The 22073-nt window shown below is 44.7% G+C and overlaps 1 protein-coding gene across 1 annotated transcript in view; it reads left to right on the plus strand.

Moving 5' to 3' along the window:
• The first annotated feature begins 9108 nt into the window (after positions 1 to 9108).
• LOC115312059 (zinc finger protein 501) overlaps positions 9109 to 22073 on the plus strand; it is a 35177-nt gene continuing 22212 nt past the window's right edge. Inside the window, exon 1 of the mRNA XM_040213024.3 lies at positions 9109 to 9211. The gene's annotated coding sequence lies outside the window, so the exon portion shown is untranslated. The remainder of the gene's footprint in view (positions 9212 to 22073) is intronic.

The raw sequence follows: 22073 nt of genomic DNA on the forward strand, positions 1-22073 counted from the left end.
ATTGATGTCACACGGCGCACAGCTGGCACGCTGGAGCCGCCGCCGCTGCGCGCTCTGCCGCCACCACGCGCGCCTTGCCAATCTGTGCATTCTAGAGGAGTGACGTCGTAGCCGCGGCAGACGCACCGACGCCTCCGCGTGCCCAGTTGTGCGGCTCCGTTCCGCAGTAGCCAAGTCTGACGCTGCACCGGAGCCGCTTGATAGCGCCTCTCATTTTGTGCGCATAGCTGAGCTAAACCACCGCAATTTTTTAATTTGCACCAAACCTGAGCACAGTGAACGTAGTAACTTGGTGAAACTTTTCTTTTCTCGAAATTCGCTTTATTTTAAAAGTTATAGGCAAATAAAAATATAAATACAAGCAAAAAAAACCTTCATGGCGTCCCTGGTTTTTGCTTGGGTGGTCAATGGTAGAAGCGAAGCGATTAGCCCATTGGCTGGGGCTTACGTTGGTGGTCGCTTCCCCCACAGCCGCATGCGTGTCAACGGCTCGTTGCTTGCTTCGGCCCTCCACCGCGCTTGCCGGCATGAATTTATTGGGTGTGTCGTAGTTGAAGCTCCGAATCCTCGATAGAAGTGCGGAGCTCGGAGTAGTACCGTACGAGGACACTCCAAGTAAGCGTCCGGAGTGCGCTGGTGAAGCCTCTCAGCCCAACTCGACGACACTCATGTTCGAGGCATGTTTCGGTTGGGTCCCTGTGATGCGAGACCACAGGAGACAAATTCATCCTTTCGCTCCTTGCAAAGCGTGCCACCGGCGTCGTGTCTTGTCCGCTAGGATCCGTAGGGGTACCTGCGCCGCCTCTTCCACCGCTTGGTGGCTAGTGGCGACTATGTCGACGTGTCATCGCGCATTGTTTTTTTTTCCATACTTTCTAAACTGCATTTGTTTCTTTTCTCACATAAAATACTGAACAAAAACTACTTTCATAAATAATTGAATAGGTCCGCACCACTTTTATTTTGTATTTCGACTAAAAAAAAACTTAGCGTCTCTGACGAGTCGTAGGCAGGAGCTGACCGGGACCGACGACGTCACGAATTCTTCACATGTTGCGCACGTTCGACACAATGGTTCGACACAACCGTAGGAGGAGGTTTCCGGGTCTAGATAAAATATGACGCCCTGATATTTAGTGACTCTCTCTGTGCCCGCTGGATCGCTTGAACCACAAGAGTTGTAGTAGCTGCAAAAAAGGTAGACGCTTAAAGGAGTTATGACACGAAAATTAAACGGATAGATTATTCTTGAAATGGAATGCTCATAGGCTACTTAGTATAAACACCAAGTTACATGATTTTTAGAGCTCTGGTAATTGCGAGAATGAATTTACGAATTGATATCATTTTCATCTGGCGATCAGGCAACACTGCCCAAGTTAATCACACCATGGTGTCCATAAACCACGTGACCATGAACGCTCTCATCCTAGGTGCCCAAGTGATTGCCCAAGCTCTCCTCGCCGCGTTAATAACACAATTAACATAATAAAAGTTGAACATTTTTATTACTCTCTCAATTACTTCGAGGAATTATTGACAAAAATATAACTTCGTGGAAGCTCATTTGATATTCTGATTACTTTTTGGTTATATAGCTATTATTGACCAAAACAACTTTTAGAAGCAAACGTTTCATTACTCAGTCTATCACTTTTAGTCACGTTACTCGAACACTCAGTTGGGAAACTCACCGTTGAAACTTGGGCCGCTGGCGTCCACCAAGACCGAGCTAAATACGACAACAGCGCCACTCTTTATCATTTGTCTTTACTGTGGTCACCTTGAGCTTTTAGAAAGCATATTCTTGCGTAAAAACCAACAGAAAAAACTATTTTCGTAGTAACTTTTATTGGAGTTTAGGACAAAATGAGGGGCGCGTGATGTTTTCTAAAATCTTTAGTTTGCTAGGTTTTGCAAACTAAAGACTTTAGAAAACATTGTGTGCCCCTCATTTTATTTTGATACAACCTTGTGTCAGCACTGATTTTGAGGTAGCGCGTCCCGACCTAGGCGCATCCTAACTTCGTTATCAATTCGCGGTGCGTCCGCTTGGGACGGGGGTGGCGCCCCTGAAACCAGCTTTACCGTATCTGCTTCGGCGCCAGAATGGCCGATTAAAGCCAAAATAAATTCACGTGCAGTTCCTCGAGTGGCCGCTGGGAGAGAAATGGTGGCGTTGCCATCGCCATTAGCTCGGTTCTCGAGTATCGGTGCTGCTTTTTGAGAGCAAGCTCTATGGCAGTTTCCCAACTGAGTGGTTCAATAACGCTGCTTTTAATTAAAAAGAAGCTACGGAGCTTCTTGGAGAAAATGAGTTAGAAGTGAATTCTAGTGTATTTTTACCCCGTGAACTCGAATACCCAAACCATTTGCCACGTAAGAATTGTTAAACGCGAGAAAAACGCGAAAGACAGTCGCTGTCCGTGACGTCATTGACGGCTCTTTTGGCTGCCCAAGGCTAGGGGGGCAAGGCTTCAGCCCTATTTTGAAAGTGCTCTTGTGGCTCTCCGGCGCGTCGCATTGAAATATAATTTTGATATCTGTTATTCTAAAGGCCAAATGAACGCAATTCATGCGTTTTTTCTCAAATGTAGAAGTGCCCCATCTTCCCTTTAATAGCTGCGTTCGATATACCTCCACTTCCTGCACCGGTGCAGAAAGGTGTAGGGCAGTGTACTTCCGGAATCTGTATTGACATGCGACCGGAAGTACACTGCCCTACACTTTTCTGCATCGGTGCGGGGGGATCGGTGGCCGAGTGGTTTCGGTGAAGCGAAAGCTCGCGCCGCAGATCCCAGGATCCTGGGTTCAATCTCCACCCCTGCCCATTTTGATCCGGATGAGCATTGCACCGGCGTGGAGTCATGTATCACTAGTGCGTGGCGCACGTTAAAGACCCCAGGCTAGCAGTTGTACTGCACTCTACAGCTGGGAGACTCGTCGCCCGTTGTGGCAGACCAAGTTCTAGACACAACCCAATTTTTTTTCTACACCGGTGCAGGAGATGACGGTAGATCAAACACAGCTAATAGTGACAAAGGCGACTTAAGTTCAGCTAAAAGTTTGATTACTCCTTTGATTAATCTGTGTTACTATCCACCCAACCGACTTTAAATTAACTCAATTAACTTAGTGGTTACTTTTTATCTTTCCTCAATATATTAGTCGCACAACCGAGTTAATATCAGCCATATTGACATCTTGATAACTGAGTAACTATTTGACTTTATATTGGTCTAACTGACATAATCCTCACTCTCATTATTACTTTGAGCTTTTCTACCATCAAGTGAGTTATTCTCAGCTAAGTTCCCATTTTTATCAACCTTTTGGCTACTTCCATTCACTCTTGACCTAATAGGGTTTGATATGGCCTAATTGGCATCATGATACTCTTGACATTACTTTGAGCAAATTATAGACTAACCAATTCATTATGAGTACGAGTCACATTATGATTACTCTTGATAACTTGGAGTTACTATTGACCCAAGGGACTTTAATTACCCCTAATTGACGTCTTGATTACTTAGAGCTAATATTCAACCATCTGATTTGTTGTAATCTTAATTGATGTGATGCAGGGCCGTAACCAGGGGGGGGGGGGGGGGGGGGGGGGTTAGGGGGTTCTGACCTCCCCCCCAGAAATTTTTTTCTGGGTACAGCCCTGGTCGGTGCACTGGCAGCCAGCCTATGTTAATCTCCACCTCTGCGCACGCGCAGTGGCGCCGGTCGGCTGCCGGATACCAAACCGGGACCGGTTCTCCGGTTTGCTGTAACTCTCCATTATATGCCACCGATGCACATGATTCATGGGCGAAAATAAGACAATAGACACTTTCAAAATGGCCGCCATTGTCCCCGAAAATCCCCCCCCCCCCCCCCCCCCCCCCCCGAAATTTTTTTCTGGGTACGGCCCTGATGTGATGAATATTAGTTTAATTACTTCGAGTTACTATTTACTCAATAGACTTTATGTCAGCTAATTAACATTGTGCTGCCTCTGTGATGTCTTTGAGTTATTATTCAAATAGTTTATCTATTATTAGCCCACCAATTCAGAATATTACTACTCTTTTGACTACTTGGAATTACTTTTGACCCATAGGCTTTAGTATGGTCTAATTGACATTATGATGCTTTGTTATTACTTTAAGGTAATATTCTAACAAATTATTTATTATGGGCACAATTGACATTATTACTCTTTATTACTTTGAGTACTATTGACCCAATTAAATTTAATTTGGCCTAATTGACATTTTGGGGACTGTCTTGATTACTTAGAGTTAGTATACAACCAGTTCATCTCTTACGAGTTCAATTCACATTATTATTACACTTTTGATTACTTGGAATTACTTTTGACCGATAGGCTTTAATGTGGTCCAATGGACATTTTGATTACTTTTGACCCAGTTGTTAATTTGGCCTAATTGACATTATGATGACAGTTTTGATTACTTTGAGCTAATATTCAACCAATTAAATTATTATGAGCCCAATAGACATGATGATTACTCTGTTGATTACTTCGAGTTACTTTTCAACGAATGAACTTTAATTCGGCCTACATTACATTTTGATGGCTTGATTACTTTGAGTTAATATTCAACCAACTGATTTGTTATAAGGCTATTGACTAAATGATTACTATTTTGATTACTTTAAGTTACCAATGACCCAGTTTGACTTTAATTTGGCCTAATTGACATGGTGATGACCATTTTGATCACTTTGAAGTAATCAACTAATTGATTTATTATGAGCCCAACAGACAGGATGATTACTCTTGATTGCATTGTGTTACTATTGACCCAAAAGAGTTTAATGAGGCATAACTGACACTTTGGTGACTTTTCTGGTTACTTAGAGTTATTATATCATCAATTTATCTGCTATGGGCTCATATCCTTTTAATATTACTTTTGATTACTTCGAGTTACTTTTGACACAGCGGACTTTACTACTGCCTACATTACATTTTGTTGGCTTCTTTTATTACTTCGAGCGAATATTAAACCAATTGATTTATTATAAGCCTAGTTGACATTATGATTACTCTTGATTACTTTGAGTTACTATTTACCCAATGAACTTTGATTTGGCTCAATTTACATCTCAGTGACTATTATGAGCGGAATTCACTATAATATTACTCTTGATTTCTTCGAGTTACTTTTGACCCGATTGACTTTAATGTGGCCTATGTTACATTGTGTAGACTCTTTTGATTGCTTTGTTTTAAAATTCAACCAATTGATTTATCATTAGGCCAGTTGACATTATGATTACCTCCCAGCTGCAGATGAGCAATTTAGCCCGTGCAGTACAACCGCTGGCCTGGGTAACGTGCACCATGCAGTAGTAGAGATGCGATGCCACCGCGTCCTTGTCTTTGCTAGACCCCTTTAAAGGGATACTTCAACGAAATTTGAAATATTCCTGTTGTGTTCAGAAATAGGTTGAATATGATCCACATTATCCATAAATGACAATCACACGTTTGCATTTTGAGCCCGTTTGAATTATATCCGTCATGTTCAAAAATAGGTTGAATATTATCCACAATATCCGTAAATGACAATCGCACGTTTGTCTTTTGAGCCTGGTGGCTGTATTTTTTGTTATAAACGCCCCACTCTGGCAAGCGCTCGGAGAAGGCCCATGTGAATGGGGCCAGCTGAACATGTAAAACACACAGAGAAAAAATATAACATTCGCACCGCTGGACTAGCAACATTTAATAATGCCTCTTTTTCCTTTTCTGCTAATCCTTGATTCCGGTTTTCTTTTTCTTTACACTTAGATTTTTTAATTCTTTACACTTGATTTACGTTTTCTTTTTCTTTACACTTAATTCGAAATTTCTCTTCCTTAAATGCATTGTCCTTTCTGCCTTCGGAATGTTCTCATCCCTTTTCTTCTGTCTCCCTTAAACGGTCTTCCTCTTCCTTTACCTTTGCCTGGACCTCATGTCACTCTGCAGGAAAATCTTCTCGGAGTTGTGTAGTGCAACGGAAGGGGCACTGACGCAGTCCTCGCCTTTTTCTTCAATGGCTAGGGCTTCCAGTAGTTCACGGGCGAGTTGATTTTTATGTCGCCCCACGATGCTTACGTTGCACAGGGTTGCCCCGCATTGGCATGCGCGACAATGGGCTGCAAGGTGTCCTGCTGCTGTCATGTTTCGTAGAGATGTGGCATGTTCTCTGGTTCTATCATTGATACAGCGCCCTGTCTGCCCAATATAACACCTTCCACATGTTAATGGAATGTTATAAATGACCTCTTTTTGACATTGGGCGTACCTTGTTTTGTGTGCGATGTTACATGCCTCTTGGTGCCTACGTTGGTTTTCGTTTACCCTGCCGCACATAGAATACCCTTTGTTTGGCGCAGAGCTTATCACTTGGACCCCTTGCCGGCCTGCGATCTTTTTTAGCCGGTGAGTGATGCCATGGAGATATGGTGCTACCACTATGGGACCTGCATTCTTTTTCTTTGTTGTTCGCTCGATGCCTTCCTGTCCGCGCTTCAACTTCTGGGAGATCTTTTCACACATTGATACCAGTAGCGTTTCCGGATACCCAGCATCAAGTAACCTGGATATCTGAGTGTCAAAACTCTTCTGGATCTGGTGTTCGCAAGACTTCTTTAAGGCAGATGTTAGTGCCGTGGTGGCGACCCCACGTTTCACGTTCTTTGAGTGTCCGGATTCGAATGGAAGGAACCCTTTGCAGGATCGAGCTTGGTATCGCCAGCAGACGTGGTCTTCTTTAAAGTCTAAGGCTAGATCGAGGAACCTGATAGATTTGTTTACGGGTAGTCCCTGCAAGGACTTTTTTTACTGGTTTTTAATTTGCACCGAACCTGAGCGCACTGAATGTAGTAACTTAATTAAACTTTTTTTTTCTCGAATGTCGCTTTATTTTAAAAGTTATAGGCAAATTAAAATTGCAAAAAATAACCTCCTTCATCATGTCCTTGATTGCTTGAGTGGCCGTGAACTAGACGAGAGGTAGTGAGCTCAGCAAGTGCTCACGGTTGCTGCACTCCATGTCAACAGCTCGAGAGGGCGCCACTAAAGGATAGGCTGTATGAAGCGGGCGGCCAGGGCAGCTTGCATTGCATCTGCTGCGCGATTCAACACTAATTCGGCGTGACACTTCATTGGCCACAAATGACGGCAAACACCGCAAGACAAGCCTGCTTGCCGAAGGCCTTCGGAACGCTCTGAACTGTTCGGATCCTCGAGCCCGTATACGACCGCAGTGCCGCCATGTACATCCGGGGCCTTTCTACGCTCGCCGCTCGGTGCCCTGAGGCCAGTCACTAACGACCAGTAGGATTAAGGCGGACGTGTGCCAGGCGCAAGTGTCGTCTGCACCGCACTCTTCACGTTTCGGTGCCTACGACATTCAACGTTGCCTGCACAACTACGGCATAAACCTGTGCACGTAGTGTCCGTTGTGTGGACGCAACTCCGAGAGACGGTAATTACAAACAGTGAGACGACAGCAACGGTTGTGATGCGGGAAATGGGGTGCGGGACCACGGCGGAACGGCCATACAGTTACTTCGGTGGGGAACTGATGGCCCAGTGTGTACGGTCACATGTGGTTCAAAGTGATGCATACCAAATGTATTCACAAGTCATGGGGTCGTCTAAGACACATTCAATATTAAGAATAAAAAAATATTATGAAGCCCATTTTCTGTGGCTTCCAAAAAGCTGCAAATACGTTGATAAAAAAAAAAAAAAAGTTGCACAGATCACAGCATGTAGATGTACACAACATTTTCAATACAGCGGGGATGGCGAAATTCCGCAGGCTGGACGACACGATGGCAGCGCATGACTGACCAACGTTGCGACAGACGTGGGACTGCTACTTCAAAAGTGTGGTTCGTGGCCAATCAATCTTAAGCACGGAACATAGCAAAGGGAAGGAATACAGATGTGAAGCAGTCGCACAACAAACGGTTCAAGCAATGTCGTCGTCTTCTGCTTCACGCGCCTGAGAAATGGAGGAACGAAAAACAAAAACTGGGTAAGGAGTGATAGCCACGTGACTTCCGGCAACTCTCTCCTCCGAGCCTCCGTGCAGAAGTTTCGGTTTCGAGTAGTTGCTTTTTTTTTTTTTCTTCATTAAAAATATATGTGACTTTGTAGCAAAATAATAGCTTTGTTAGATTTACCTGCACCAATGCAGAAAAGTGTAGGTCCTTCCGGTCCCGTCTGAATACACATACCAGAAGTACACGTGTGCAGCTGGTTCAGGAAAATGATTGGGTACAGAGCATGTGGGTAATGACAACAGATGCAGGTACAAAGTGTGATGGCAGTGTCGGTCGTCTGCAGTTTGTGCCGAGTTGAGAGAAGTTGGGCCCACCGTGAATGTTCTGAAGGCGAGAAAGACATGTAGTTCGTACGATCACTGACAAAGGGAGAAAATCGGCTTCCGGCGAGCTTTGGCAACATGTGCGCGCTCAAAAAACCCAAGCCGTTTATTTATTTATTATTTTTTTTTTTTAAGGATTTGTAAGAGCTTGAGACGAGGACAACACGACACATAAACAGACAAACACAAGGGCTGTGTTTGTCTCGTTTTATCCTCAAGCCGAACTACCCAGAATACAGTTTGTGGCTCGAAATTCGTTTTCTTGCGCCTGAAAACAGCCGGTCATGCAAAATACCAGCGCGCCCAGATGCATTCTGGGGCCACAAGACTGTGAACGGTTAGTTCCGATTTCGGTTTTACGCATGCGAGTTGTGCTACTTTCGTCATAGAGTTATAATGTACGCCTCCGCACTGCATTGCTCACCTCGTAGTGGATTGCTCTACACATTAGCGCGATGCAGTAAGTATTTTTTTCTTCTCGTCATCAGACACAGCGGACACAGCGAATAACGATGCAGTATCGATTTTGCTGGTACTGAGAGCGAGCGAAAACGCCGGATGGCACATGGCACGCTGGCGCGCTGGCACGCCCACGCCCACTGCTCCGAGTGTGTGAAACCATACTCTATATGTGAAACATATTTATTGTAATAATATGTTAAACGATCGACTGAAGCAGGATCCAAATGACCCTGTTTCAGTGGCGCGCCTAGCGGCGAAACATTGCACTTGTGACAACGGTGGCGGTTTATTGTTTTCCGACTCTTCACCATCTTCATGACAGCGAGTTTTGGGGGGTGAGCAATGTGAGTACGATTTCATGTTCTGGAACTTGTATACTTCGTTTCAGCTTCGGTCCAGACGCAGCCAAAGCTACAAGCGCGAGCTCCGGGCTTTCAGCATCCCTGCCAAGCACGCGCGCTCGTGTAGTGCAAGCACTGTTCTGGGCCACATGCTCGCGCTTGTAGCATCGACTGCGTCTGGACCGAAGCTGAAACGAAGTATAGACTTCCCCTTATGTAACCAGCGGGCACCTTTCTTAGCAAAGTAAAACAGCGCCTTTCTTTGCCTTTCCTGTTTCTTCAGTCACGTTATTTTGCGCTGCCTTACCTTGATAATCCAGTGGCGCAGTGGCACCCGACGTGGTGGCCCGCGTCGTTCCTGCAGCATCGGGCCAAACATTCGTGTGATGGATGGTAGCCCAACTCGAACGATGTCTAAAGCTCAGCCCGTGCTCAATGCCTTGCCAACTTCAGCCCATGTTTGTGATGAACACTGACCATATATAATTAGCGTCAGATCATGTAGCCAGTGTAATGAACACTGACCATATATAATTAGCATCAGATCACGTAGCCAGTGTAAGAGAATGGGCTAGCCAGAGAATGAAGGGGTGTTTTTGTAAGTTATCAACATGAAGGATTAGTTTTCAATTAATTTACTAAGAGTACATGTAGTGTACATCATTGAAGCACCACCGTGTTTTCATTGTTGCTAAAGTCCCCCAGAAAGTTGTCCCCGACAATAAAAGCATTGAAGGGACGAAATGTGACGGACGTATTTATACGACTTTACATAGAACTACAAGTGTGTGCGGGAAGGATACCTGAAAAGAAAGATCTGAGTGGCCGCAGAGGAACAGCAGAACATTTGCAGCCACCCCACCGGTGTGTCGTTCTCAAGTTATTCCCCAAGCTTCGACCACTTCCATATCTTATCTAAACTTAGGGTGAGACTATTTTGCCGGCAGCGGGCAAAATAGCCCGGGGGAAAAAATGCCGGCAGTTTCGGACGGCGCGTGTATCACTGGGGAGCTCGTTAACACATTCCCTCACCTGCGTTCACGGCTGCTCATTACAAAAATATTGACCCAATTGGCCTATCAGTATACGCCGCTTCGCGGCGGCCCGCCGGCGGTCCAAGCCTCGCTGTCCTCCATTGACCCCCGGAAAGGGAGTCCATAGCAGAATTTCGTCGACAACATTCATTTTATTTATTTACTTTTTTTTTTCAGTGTTAATCCTAAAAAAAGAAGATATGTCGTGAATATCGACAAATGCCTCTACAAAACAAAACAAAGTAAAAAAAAAAAAAAAAAAAGAGGACACGGTGGATTGAACCAGGGTCCTGCTGCGTACAAGGCAATTGCACCTTACCAATGAGCTACTCTGCACCTTTAAGCAGTCGTGTTCACAATTCGTTTTATACGAGACCTAATGGGGCACAACTGCCGGCACTTTTTTTCCCCGGGCTATTGTGCCGGCTGCCGGCAGAATATCCACTTCCTCAAACTTAACAGTTTTTGGGTACACAATGGAGCGTTGGAGGATTACCGTTAAAAAGTGACACATATATTATATTCAAAGCGGAGGAGGGAATCCCTCGGGAATTAAAAAAAGTGTTCTCTAAAGTATAAATATAAAAAGAAACACGGTGTCTGGTAGGGTGACCACCCTACCTGCTAGCGAAATGCCGGAGGAGGAGGGAGGGAAGGGGGAGTAGAGGAAATTTATTAACACATGCACACCACGAACCGAGGCTTTGTTAACACATTTAATATCCTGTGCTGTTTATACACCTGCTAATTGTATTGCAGCAATTAAGCACAAATAATATGCACTCCCAATAGACCCTTTCCGAAATTCAGTCTGGCCACTTTGATTACAATCATGATTATCTGAAAAATGGCATATGTGCCATACCAATGGCGGCTTTCGATCTACTGATGAAGGAACATGTTGAAGATACTCCTAAGCTGAGGATTCGAGTCCTATACATTCTAGACGTTAGCGCTTTGCGAAACCGGAATTGAATGCAAGCGCTGCGTAAGTGTTCATTTCTCTAATTCGACCCCAGTGAACCTGTTAGTGGCACGAAATCGACTTCGAAACCCCTTGACTTATAGAACTTTATCAAGGCGTCTGTCTGGGTTGGCGCTTCGTTCTGACTGGTTGCATCGTTGTGGGAATCGACACTGGAAGAGATGATCCAGAAAAACCTGGATAGCGAAAAGTTTATTCTCGTCGGCCGTTGACATGCAAAAGTGACGGTGCCCGATAAAATACTGCAGGCTACGTGTTCATTGCCGCCATTCGTATGGCAAAAGTTAAACCGCCATTTCAGCCACCAGATGGCACTGAATTTCGGAAAGGGTCTATGGTATGTTTTTTATGCTGAATGTGTTATTAAATGTGTCAAAGTTGAACACATCAACATCGACTGTAGAAGAAATTTTTTGGATACATGGTTTTGCGCAAAAAAGACGGACACAAGAGAGAGAAACAAACACAAGCACATTGAGAACAACTCAACGCATCAAATAAAAATAAGAAACAATCTTTTTCGGCTTATTGTTTCCTGTCAACGCTTACGTTTATCAACATGGTCCTACACAAATTTTTAACATTATGTTCTTTTTCAACCGTTGTGAGTTGCAGGCTTTCTGCCTTGTGTAATTGTCTTCACTAAAAAAAAAAAAAATCCACAGCAACCCTTTCGTATTGACACTGCGATTTGAAAATAATTACAGTATCTTATATTTAGACGTTTGGCAAGCAATCTTTTTTACAATATTTTGCCACCAAGGGGAGTGACACAACGGAGCATGCGTGTCGGTTCTACTGCAAAAACGACGGTCGCTTCCCGCAATGCTTGGATAGAAAATGGCGTACCATGGCGATTCACACAATACCAGCGACCTTCGCGCTTCCCCGTGCTTTGTTGTTCGTGAGCACCATGAGTTGCAGAGTGAACTTTACGACAGTATGAATTTCGGGACATTTTGAAGATTCGGGAAATTTTTTACGGGACGCGGGACACGAGCCCTCAATGCGGGACAGTCCCGCTAGTCGCAGGACGGGTGGTCACCCAAGTGTCTATAGTACCGGCCGACAGCGATTTACAGGGCCCGCATTCAAGGGCTGTCCTACCACGCAAAAGCTGTCCTTTAGTGAAAAATGGGCACGTTCAGTTGCGGCTCTCAGCTTTGAATGGAGTCACTCGTGTTGGAGCTCTCGAAGCGCCTTCTGAACGGCAAAAAAGGCGTGGCTCTTCAGCCGCTTCTGCTCAGTTTCCGCTTCCTCTCCTTATGCAGACGGGTCTCTGATTAAAAAGTTGGACGACGCCGAGTACGATTGCTTTTATTTGACTTCGGTATTAAAGAAGTCTCGACAATGTCGTTGGAGAACAAACGTTTGGCTGCAGACATCAGCACCGCTGTTCGAAGTGATCCAAAGCGATCAAACCCTTCGCAGGGCAGTGCAAAGGCTGCCACTGTTTCAAAAACTGCCAAAAACGTCGTCAAAACATGCAAAATATAGAGCTCGGCGGAGTTACGCCTCTGGTTACAATAATTTTGTACGGCCATACATTTGTTCTGCACTTCTTTACAAACTTGCTATAAGATGTATTCATATACACAAACTCTACTCTGTTGATTCACGGCACGGTGGTGACGCGTCGAGAGCACTTCCAGTTTGAGGCTGTGGGCGGAAGTCACCATGCGAGACATGCATTCTTACATTGTTTTGAAAGAAACCAGACAAAAACCTGCCTTCTTGTCAAAACGCCGTGACTGGGGCTGTACCAAAAGAGTCAAGAAAGGTTTGAAGGTCAGTTTTCTCGTGCTCGGTTCATCCAAGGACGTGGATATGTGCCGTGAAATGAAAAAACCAAATGGCAAAAATCGTAAGGGTGCAGGCGAGCTGGTGAATATTAACCATGTTGAAATAACCTGAGACTGGGGTAGAGAAGAAACATCAAAACGTAGAAGGGACAGAAAATAGACAGGACGACGTCTCAAACTCGGCTAACTTCATTTATTTTGTCCACCTCCTTATATCGTCCCAAACTCAAGGTCATCTCTACCAACACAGAAGGATGAAGTCTAAACAGTTCAAGCGCCACAGCCTTCGTCAAACAACGTTGTCAACGTTCTTGCATTGTTTGACGAAGGCTGTGGCGCTTGAACTGTTTAGACTTCATCCTTCTGTGTTGGTGGAGATGACCTTGAGTTTGGGACTATATAAGGAGGTGGACAAAATAAATGAAGTTAGCTGAGTTTGAGACGTCGTCCTGTCTATTTTCTGTCCCTTCTACGATTTGATGCTTCTTCTCTACCCCAGTCTCAGGTTATTTCAACATGGTTAACCAAATGGCGTCGGACCACAATTGCTTGAGCGGGAAGCACTTTGGGTTGAATTCATGGAACGGATACTTGTGGTCATCAGATTTATTTGTTTTGTCCCAACATTAATGCGGGAAAACCGTTAAGTTGTATGGGACCACCTATGGACTATGCTCAGTGCGTCTTGTTCAAACTGCCACCTGATTGCTCGAACTGTCGTCTGCTCTTTCAAACGTTTCTGCTTGTCGTCTGCCATTTCAGACGATACCAGCCCTTTGGCCAAATGTTGGGCCGGTAATTGTGATAAGAAGTAAGTGCAGGTCTCAAAAGACTTAAGTCTGTAGGTTGGTTGTGGTAAGCAGGCTCAGTGTAAACAGTAGATATAAGGAGATGTTCATCATTTTTACCAGTGGCCATCATTGACTCTTTATTCCTGGTTCACTTGGTCCTATTCTGCTTGCGATTTTCAGTATCGACGTCAAGCAGCTCAGCTACCATTCACGCTTTTGCAGCCCGAGCGATGTTGCGATTGAAATTGCAAGCGGAATCTCGTGATGCAAATCAGGCTTTAGCGTCCATTCTGCGGCGTCTACGCAAAATGAATCGCCGCATGTCACATTATTCAGGTGAAGTTCTGCGATGTAATGAGCCTCGGTAATTTCGCTGAGGCCGCTCAACTAGTCGTACATTACCAGGAAGACGTAGGATCAACAGTTCCAACAGAAAAAAGAGCACGGGGACTCATGTTGACGCTGACAACATCGCATTTCAATGGTTTGTTTATGGGCGACGGCGAGCTTCTTGCCCACACTCATTAGCGCATGCGCGGTGCTGGTGGCGTCCGCTAGGGGTGCTTCGGTTTGTTTGTAAACATGAGTTGATCTATACACACTGGAAGTTGGCCGCGCTTGGCGATCAAGGTTTTATAATTGAATCGAGCGCCAGCCTTCTCTCGCATATACCCCTATTTAGCTACTCGAAGCATTTTTCGGGATCATGTTCTGCATGAGTGTCGAACTGCACACCAGTCAAGCTCGCACCCTGCCTTGCTGTGCTCAGCACAGGCAGGGCTATCGTCAATAACTGCCGAGTTTCCATGCAACGCGACTATAAAAAAACGGTGTGAAGTGAACGTTTACATGGTTTATTAGCATATCGAAAACAAACGAAATACGTCCCTGGGCATTTTCTGAAAAGAGCCTCAGCTGGAAACGAAATTCAAACGTTTTTGTCGTCTTAGCTTACTAAAGCGACCACACCGCAGCAAACGTAACATATCCCACCATTTTTCTTTTCTTTTTCTTCCAGCAGTGGAATTTTGTCAGCGATTTGGAAATATGTCATACCACGCTCCTTTCACTCCTCGCGCACCATCTCGGGGCTCTGTCTACGAGAGCGTGACTGCTTTACTCCAGAGTAATGTACAGTCTAAGCTCGTTATAACCGACCTTGATTTTGAGCAAGATTTCGGTCTGTTGTAAAAGGAGTATGTGGTATGCAGATATGAAGTTTTTATTTTATTTATTTATCAATACTGCCTGGCCCAAAGGGCCGTGGTAGGAGAGGCACAAAAATACAGAAGAATACAATTGAACACCAGGGATAATGTGGCCCAAAACATTATACAATATAAATAGCACCCAGCATACGAAAACACTAAATATGAATAATGCAGTGTCTGAATTGGTGACATCAGCATGCAGAAATGTGGCCTAAAACATTATGCAATTTGTATGGCACCCAGCATACAAAACAATAACAAGTCATCTAAACACGAGAAAAATAAATTTCAATCTATTTTGAAAAAAAAGACAGTGGCTTTATCGATAAAATAGTCAACAGAGTCTGCATTGGCAAAAGCAGCGGGCAGCTTGTTCCATTCAACAATGGTTCTAGGGAAAAAGGAGTATTTGAATGTGTCCAATCACACTTGGTAGTCCAGTATTGAATGTGCATGAGATGATCTGGTGTTTAATCTGCCTGAAAATGTAATGTATCTGGAAGTGTCAATATTTAATTTACCCTGAACCATTAAAAATAGCATCTTTAATGTATCGATCTGCGCTCTTTCGCTTGAAGTTAGCAGGTTAACTTGTAACATTTCTGAATGGGAGCTCCGCGTTTCATATTTGTTGTAAACAAACCGTATTGCTTCCCTTTGTACACCTTCTACCTTATTACTATTAATTTTAGTGAACGGGTCATAGACAACATTTGCATATTCTAAGATTGGCCTTAATACCGTTTTATAGACTAAGTTTTGCGCTGGGGGAAGAGTGCTTCAAGAGACGTTTCAAGGCCCAAAGCCGCTGGGTCGCTTTTGTTGTAGTGTAATCAATGTGTTTGTCCCATAATAGTTTATTACTAAAATATAACCCCAAGTACTTATATTCTTCGACACGTTGAATAGGTTGACCGTCAATGGAATAGGACAACTCCAGAGGGCACTTTTTTCACGTAATGGACATTGAAACATTTTTTGAGGTCTTCAGCTTCATTTGCCATTCCCGGCACCGAGACTCTATCCTCTCAGAACAATCATTTAAAACTATTTGGTCTTGATAGGACTTAACATCTTTGTATAAAACGCAATAGTCTGCAAATAACCTTATGTTGACATCTATGTTTTTAGTGATCTCGTTGATATATAATAGGAAAAGTAAGGGCCCCAAGACAGAGCCCTGGGGCACGCCGGAGTCAACAAGAAGGGAATTAGATCCAGAACCTTTAAAACAAACATGCTGTTGAGTTGAGTCAATGGTACATAGGGGAAAACGCAACTGAACTTCACAAATCGGTATGTTATATCCAAATGTAACCAGGTCTGTTGTAATGAGCTTAGACTGTGCACCAGAAGTCGCTTTTTGCAGTCTACTGCAAGGAGCACAAGCTCCTTGACTCCTGGAGCCGCTACTGAACGCTCCCAATGTCTTGCTTTTGGCACTTCGTGGCCGAAATTAGTACACCTACCTTCGCTGTACTTTTTTTTGGGTTAAACTCTGCTTCATTTTTCTTTTGGAAAAACAATGCAGTCCTCTTCACTATCACCTACGAAGACCACACGTCAAATATTACGACCTAGTTCTGTCTAAGTGTTTCTTAAATGGTCCGGCAAACTTTGCAACTCGCCTAGTTGCCATAATCGGCTGACTGAAGGGCTGTCCAAACAGGACACTACAAAACGCACGACTCCGACAAATCGTGAAAATCGAAGCGGACGCTTTTATTTTTACGATTTGTCGGAGTCGTAGAAATTTTTGCAGGAGTCGTGAATATTTTCACGATCACGACTGCTCTCCTCGTTTCCTCTACTTTTCTCTGACGTCACACGCCACCTGTATCTGGCTCACCTCGCCAACGACCTCGCGTACCGTTGTCGCCTCGGCTCGAAGGCCAAGGGGGTCCAGCTTCGGGTGGATTTGGGACATTCCTGCGTCGAAGGGTGCGTTTTGCCCGCCTCGGATCTGCTTTCTTTGTCGAGATTCACTTTCGACGTGATGGCGTCCGACGCGGTTCCGTATTGTGAGCGGAGGCCTTGAGCGATTGACCGACAGCCAACAGAGCGTGTGAGTGGCTCTCCGGACCCACGTGATAAGCAGAGCAAGCCCGCCGTGAAGGAAGCGAGGGGGAGATTTGTTGGAGGGAAGTTTCCTCCCCCGGGAAGAATTGACGGAAGGAAATTTCCCTCCGACGGCCGGAAGCGGATCGCGGCAGAGCGCTGCACGATTTGCCGGAGTCGTGAGTTTTGTAGTATCCTGTTTGGACAGGCCTTTAGCGGGTGCATTGAGGCGCAACCAACAGAGCAGTCAAGGCTACGGCGTGGGCTTAGCCAACATTGAACTAAACGTCATCACCATTGCCCCATTTTGCTTGTTTTCACTTCTCCGGACAAGCGTAACGGGTGACATCAGCAATGTTTCCTCTTGGCGCTCAGCGGTGTCCATGTGATTGGCCGTTCGTTATTATTGTCTCTCGGAGTCTCGTTCACACTATCTGCGTAGACTTATGCCACAGTTGTGCAGACGTCGTCAAATATTGTGGGCAGCAAAACATGGTGAAGAGTGCGGTGCAGACAACGCTTGCGTCTGGCACACGCCCGCCCAAATACCGCCCGATGTTGCATAGCGGATCACGTGAGATCTCAAATTACGTGATAGCCATGTTCTTGGGGGCCCGAGGCCAATGTTGCCAGAGGGAGTTGAAGTTTCAGTTTCAATTTCTGCTTGTGTTTAAGATTATATTTATTAGTATATACCCCATTTTTCGCGAAGCAAATGACATGGTGTCCTTTATTAGTGCTTTTAGAGCGCAGCTCTTAGGGGCCCGTTCCCGGCTTGAGCGGCGTCGCCGTCGGCGTAACCAAGGTCATCCCAAGGTCACGTGACCCCTCCCCAAGGTCACGTGACTCCCCAAGGTCACGTGGCTCCCCAAGTCACGTGACGTCATCAGTGACATCACTGATGACGTCACCGGCATCCGCATCGTCATTGTCATCATCACTGATGACGGCACCGGCATCCGCATCATCATCGTCATCATCACTGATGTCACCGGCATCCGCATCAACATCATCGCTGATGACGTCATCAGTGACGTCACTGATGACGTCAAGGGCATCCGCATCGTCATCGTCATCATCACTGATGACGTCACCGGCATCTGCATCGTCATCGTTACTGATGACGTCATCGTCACGTGACCCCCCCTAGGTCACGTGACCCCCCCTAGGTCACGTGACCCCCACCCAAGGTCACTTGACCCCCCTCAGTACCCTTCCCTCCTCCTCCTCAAGAGCTGCACTCTAATTCGGCGTTACAGGGAGTTGTAAACGGCTTTCACTTTTTAATGTAAAATCACTCATTATGCCAAAATTTTGGGAATTAAGCAGAGTTGCCCTTTAAATTTGCTAGTTCCATAAAACTTTCTTCATAACAAATAATATCTGAAAACCAAGAATTTACAATTCTGACTTGTTTCAATAGCATAATGGTTAGTTAGCACGCTTGGCTAGTATACTGTATGGTCTCAGAATAAACTATTTTTTCTTTTTTTTTTTTGTAAAGGCTGTTGCTGTCGCCACTGGAGAATGTATGATTCAAACAAAAACTTATTTTAAATCACAATCACAACATTCGAGGGACTGGCAATTCAGCAAATTTGAGAAGATTACGCACCTGCATCGCACACGCATAAACATACATAGGAAAACATGTTGCTCCCTCCTGTAGCGTTTGCCTCGCTCGCGCTTTATGTTAAAACAGATTGTCGGCGAGCGGCTGCTGGAACACATGTCAGAATAAGCGTGACTTGTGCTTAACACTTTCGAACGGCACTTGAAGACACAAATGGATTGGCCTCAGATAACATTATATTTAATTGCTGACTGAAGATTTGATAGCATAAATAAAGGGCCAATAAACCTTAAAGATATACATGCATCTTAAGTAAATGAGCCCCCAAATTATCTGAACAATGTTCTGCAAACCTTTTCCAACATTTTTATTCTCGATAGGCACGTGTATAAGTAGAGCATTAAAGAAGTTTTTGATTCTGAGGCTGATTTAAATAACTACATGTGTTTTTGACTCATAAGGATATGGGCCGCTCGTCAAAAGACAATTCATAATAGGGCAACTCGTAGCAGAGCAGTTCGTCAGATAGGACAATTTGTCATAGGGCAATTCATCACTGGGACAACTTGTCGGAAAATCCACAGATAAGGTTTCAAAATCTTGTCCGCATACTAGCCTTTAAAGGGCAACTCCGCTTCATTTTTGGTTTTGAAAAAACAATGCAGTCCTCTTCAGTATCGCCTAAGAAGACCGCACGTCAAATATTACGACGCAGTTCTTTCTAAATGTTTCTTAAACGGTCCGGCAAACTTTGCAACTCACCAAGTTGCCGAAATCGGCTGACTCTAGCGGGCGAATTCAGGCGCAACCAACAGCGCAGTCAAGGTTACGGCATGGGCGGAGCCAACATTGAGCTAAACGCCATCTACATGGCCCCCTTTTCCTTGTTTTTACTTCTCCGATCGAGCGTAGCGCGTGGCGTCAGCAACGTTGCCTCTCGGCGCGCAGCGGTGTCCACGTGATTGACGTACGCGCCTGTGCAGCGCGCTTCTTGGGAGCAGACCAACCGCCCGCCGTGGTCCCGCCGTTATCGCCGTCTTCCGCGTCACAACCACCGTCGTGGTCCCGCCGTTATCGCCGTTTTCCGCGTCACAACCACCGTCGTCGTCTCACCGTTCGTGATTATTTCCTCTCGGAGTTTCGTCCACACTATGGACACCACATGCGCAGAGTCCCAGACTTATGCCGCAGTTGTGCAGGCGTCGTTGAATGCCGTAGACACCAAAACGTGGCGAAGAGTGCGGAGCAGACGACACTCGCGCCTGCCGCACGCCCGCCCGCCCCCATCCCGCCCGTCTTTGGGCCGAGGATCACGTGACCTCTCGTACCACGTGATGGCCATGTACTTGGCGGCCCGAGGCCAATGTTGCCGGACGGAGCCGAAGTTTCAGTTTCGGTTTCCGCTCGTGTTTAAAATTAGATTTAAAAATATATATCCCATTTTTCGCGAAGCAAAAGACGTAGTGTCTTTTACTAGGGCTTTTTAATTCGAAATCCCTCATTATCCAGAAATCTTTGGAATTGAGCGGAGTTGCCCTTTAAAGGGCAACTCCGCTTCTTTTACAGTAGTGCAAAACTATACAGTTCTCTTTGTTATCATCTACAAAACCCCCATGGCAAATATTACGACGGAATTCCGCCTAGAAGTTCATTAAAATCGCTGTCGAAGTTTGACAAGCACGAATCCGCTGGTTTTGGTTGAGACGTGCGGGCCAGACAACACTGCCCGGCTGCATTTCCGCTTCCTCCAAATTCCTTCTCCCGGCACGTCCGCGACGTCATCAAACATGTACAGCTTCTTTTTTTTTTTTTTTTTCAATTTTGTTTTTTTTCTTGGGGAGAGCACGGGTGGCGCCAGCGCCATGAAAGACGTGAGTGACGCGCTCGGCCGGCCCGGCGCTCGACTATTGATACTACTGATAAGCCCATCGCCTCGTTGAGCGTGGCTTGTGTTACATCGCATACTTCTGAACACCAAGTAAAAGGAGGAGAGGGAAGCTGCTTTTGTAAGAATTTTGAGTGACAGGTTAATCTTCTATAATCTTCTGGGAGGAGAATAGCGACGCCTGTGCTAATCCAGGAGGCACAAAGGAGGATCCTGATAAGAGGGGAGCTTCTTCTTCCCCTTGTATATCACGTGGGTGTACATGCTTAGTGATGCCGAATATACAATGTTGTCCGGCTTTGCCACCGTTTCGGTTTCGGTTTGTGATCATGGCTAGAGTAAAATTACCCGAAAAATATTTTATTTTTCATGAAACAAAGGATTGGGGATTGTTTTTGAGTGCTTCAAAAAGCAAAATCGGCCACTATCTCAAAATTTTTGAAATTAAGCGGAGGTGCCCTTTAACAGTTTGATGAATTGTCATAGTGATACTGCCCAATGTCGAAATGCCCTATGTGTCAAATAGCCTTGCTACCAGTTGACGTGTGATAGATGAATAACTTCTCATACATATAGAAGTATGCTATTTTTTCTTATGTAATGAACAGGAATTATATATGTGTGGGCTGGATAGAAACATTGTACACAGGGGCATGTGGCAGAACAATGACAATTACGCATGCATATCGTGAGAAAGTGACCAATTAAGTAGCTGCCATTTCGAATATAGCGTAAAATACTACTTTGTTTTATTTTATAGAAAATCACAGATTAGCAAGGCTGATTCTAATTTGCGAATTGAATTGACCAGCTTCTTGTCAGGCACGAACCTCAACAGCCAGGCTATGTTGTTCCTCTTGTTTAAGATAATGTTCGCTTGGGCACACACTTTTTGAGGTCAGAATCGATGTGAGTTTGAAGGTGCCTATAGATAAGACAACAATTTGGATCACTCCTTTCTGCATGATTCTTTGAGTGCATCATGTTGCTGAGTGTAAACAATGTTGGGTAGGAAAACGGGCGTTGTGATTGCTGCTCAGTGTTTTATGAAAGGTAGACTGAAATGGCTTGTCCTCAAACTTTTGCAACATTTTGAAAATATCATTGCTTTTTGCTCAGTTGCACCGTCATCATACATATTGTAAAACTTGTATTGTAAACTATATTCCACTATATGGCGACGAGGTGGCCTTTTTGTGATTTCATGCACATTGCTTAGTTCAAGAGCACAACTACGATACAACTTTTAATACTGCGACGCGAAGTTGTACCAATCACGTGTATTTTAGGCAACCTACCATTCTTTGTAACAACCTTTCGATCCAAGTAAAATAGATATGACTCGGGTAAACAAATGGATGATGAGTCGTATAAACGCGTTTTGACTGTTAATCCTGATCTTTTTTGTTTCTTTTGCATAAAAAGTAAATAACGGTATTTCTTATTTTTGATACCTGAAAATAAAACTAGATTTAGGAATGATAAAAAGAAAACTATATAGATAGTTGCTCGTTTCACGGTAATAA

The sequence above is a fragment of the Ixodes scapularis genome, unplaced genomic scaffold (assembly GCF_016920785.2).
Source record: "Ixodes scapularis isolate PalLabHiFi unplaced genomic scaffold, ASM1692078v2 PGA_scaffold8__174_contigs__length_109621045, whole genome shotgun sequence".
Taxonomy (NCBI): Eukaryota; Metazoa; Arthropoda; class Arachnida; order Ixodida; family Ixodidae; genus Ixodes; species Ixodes scapularis.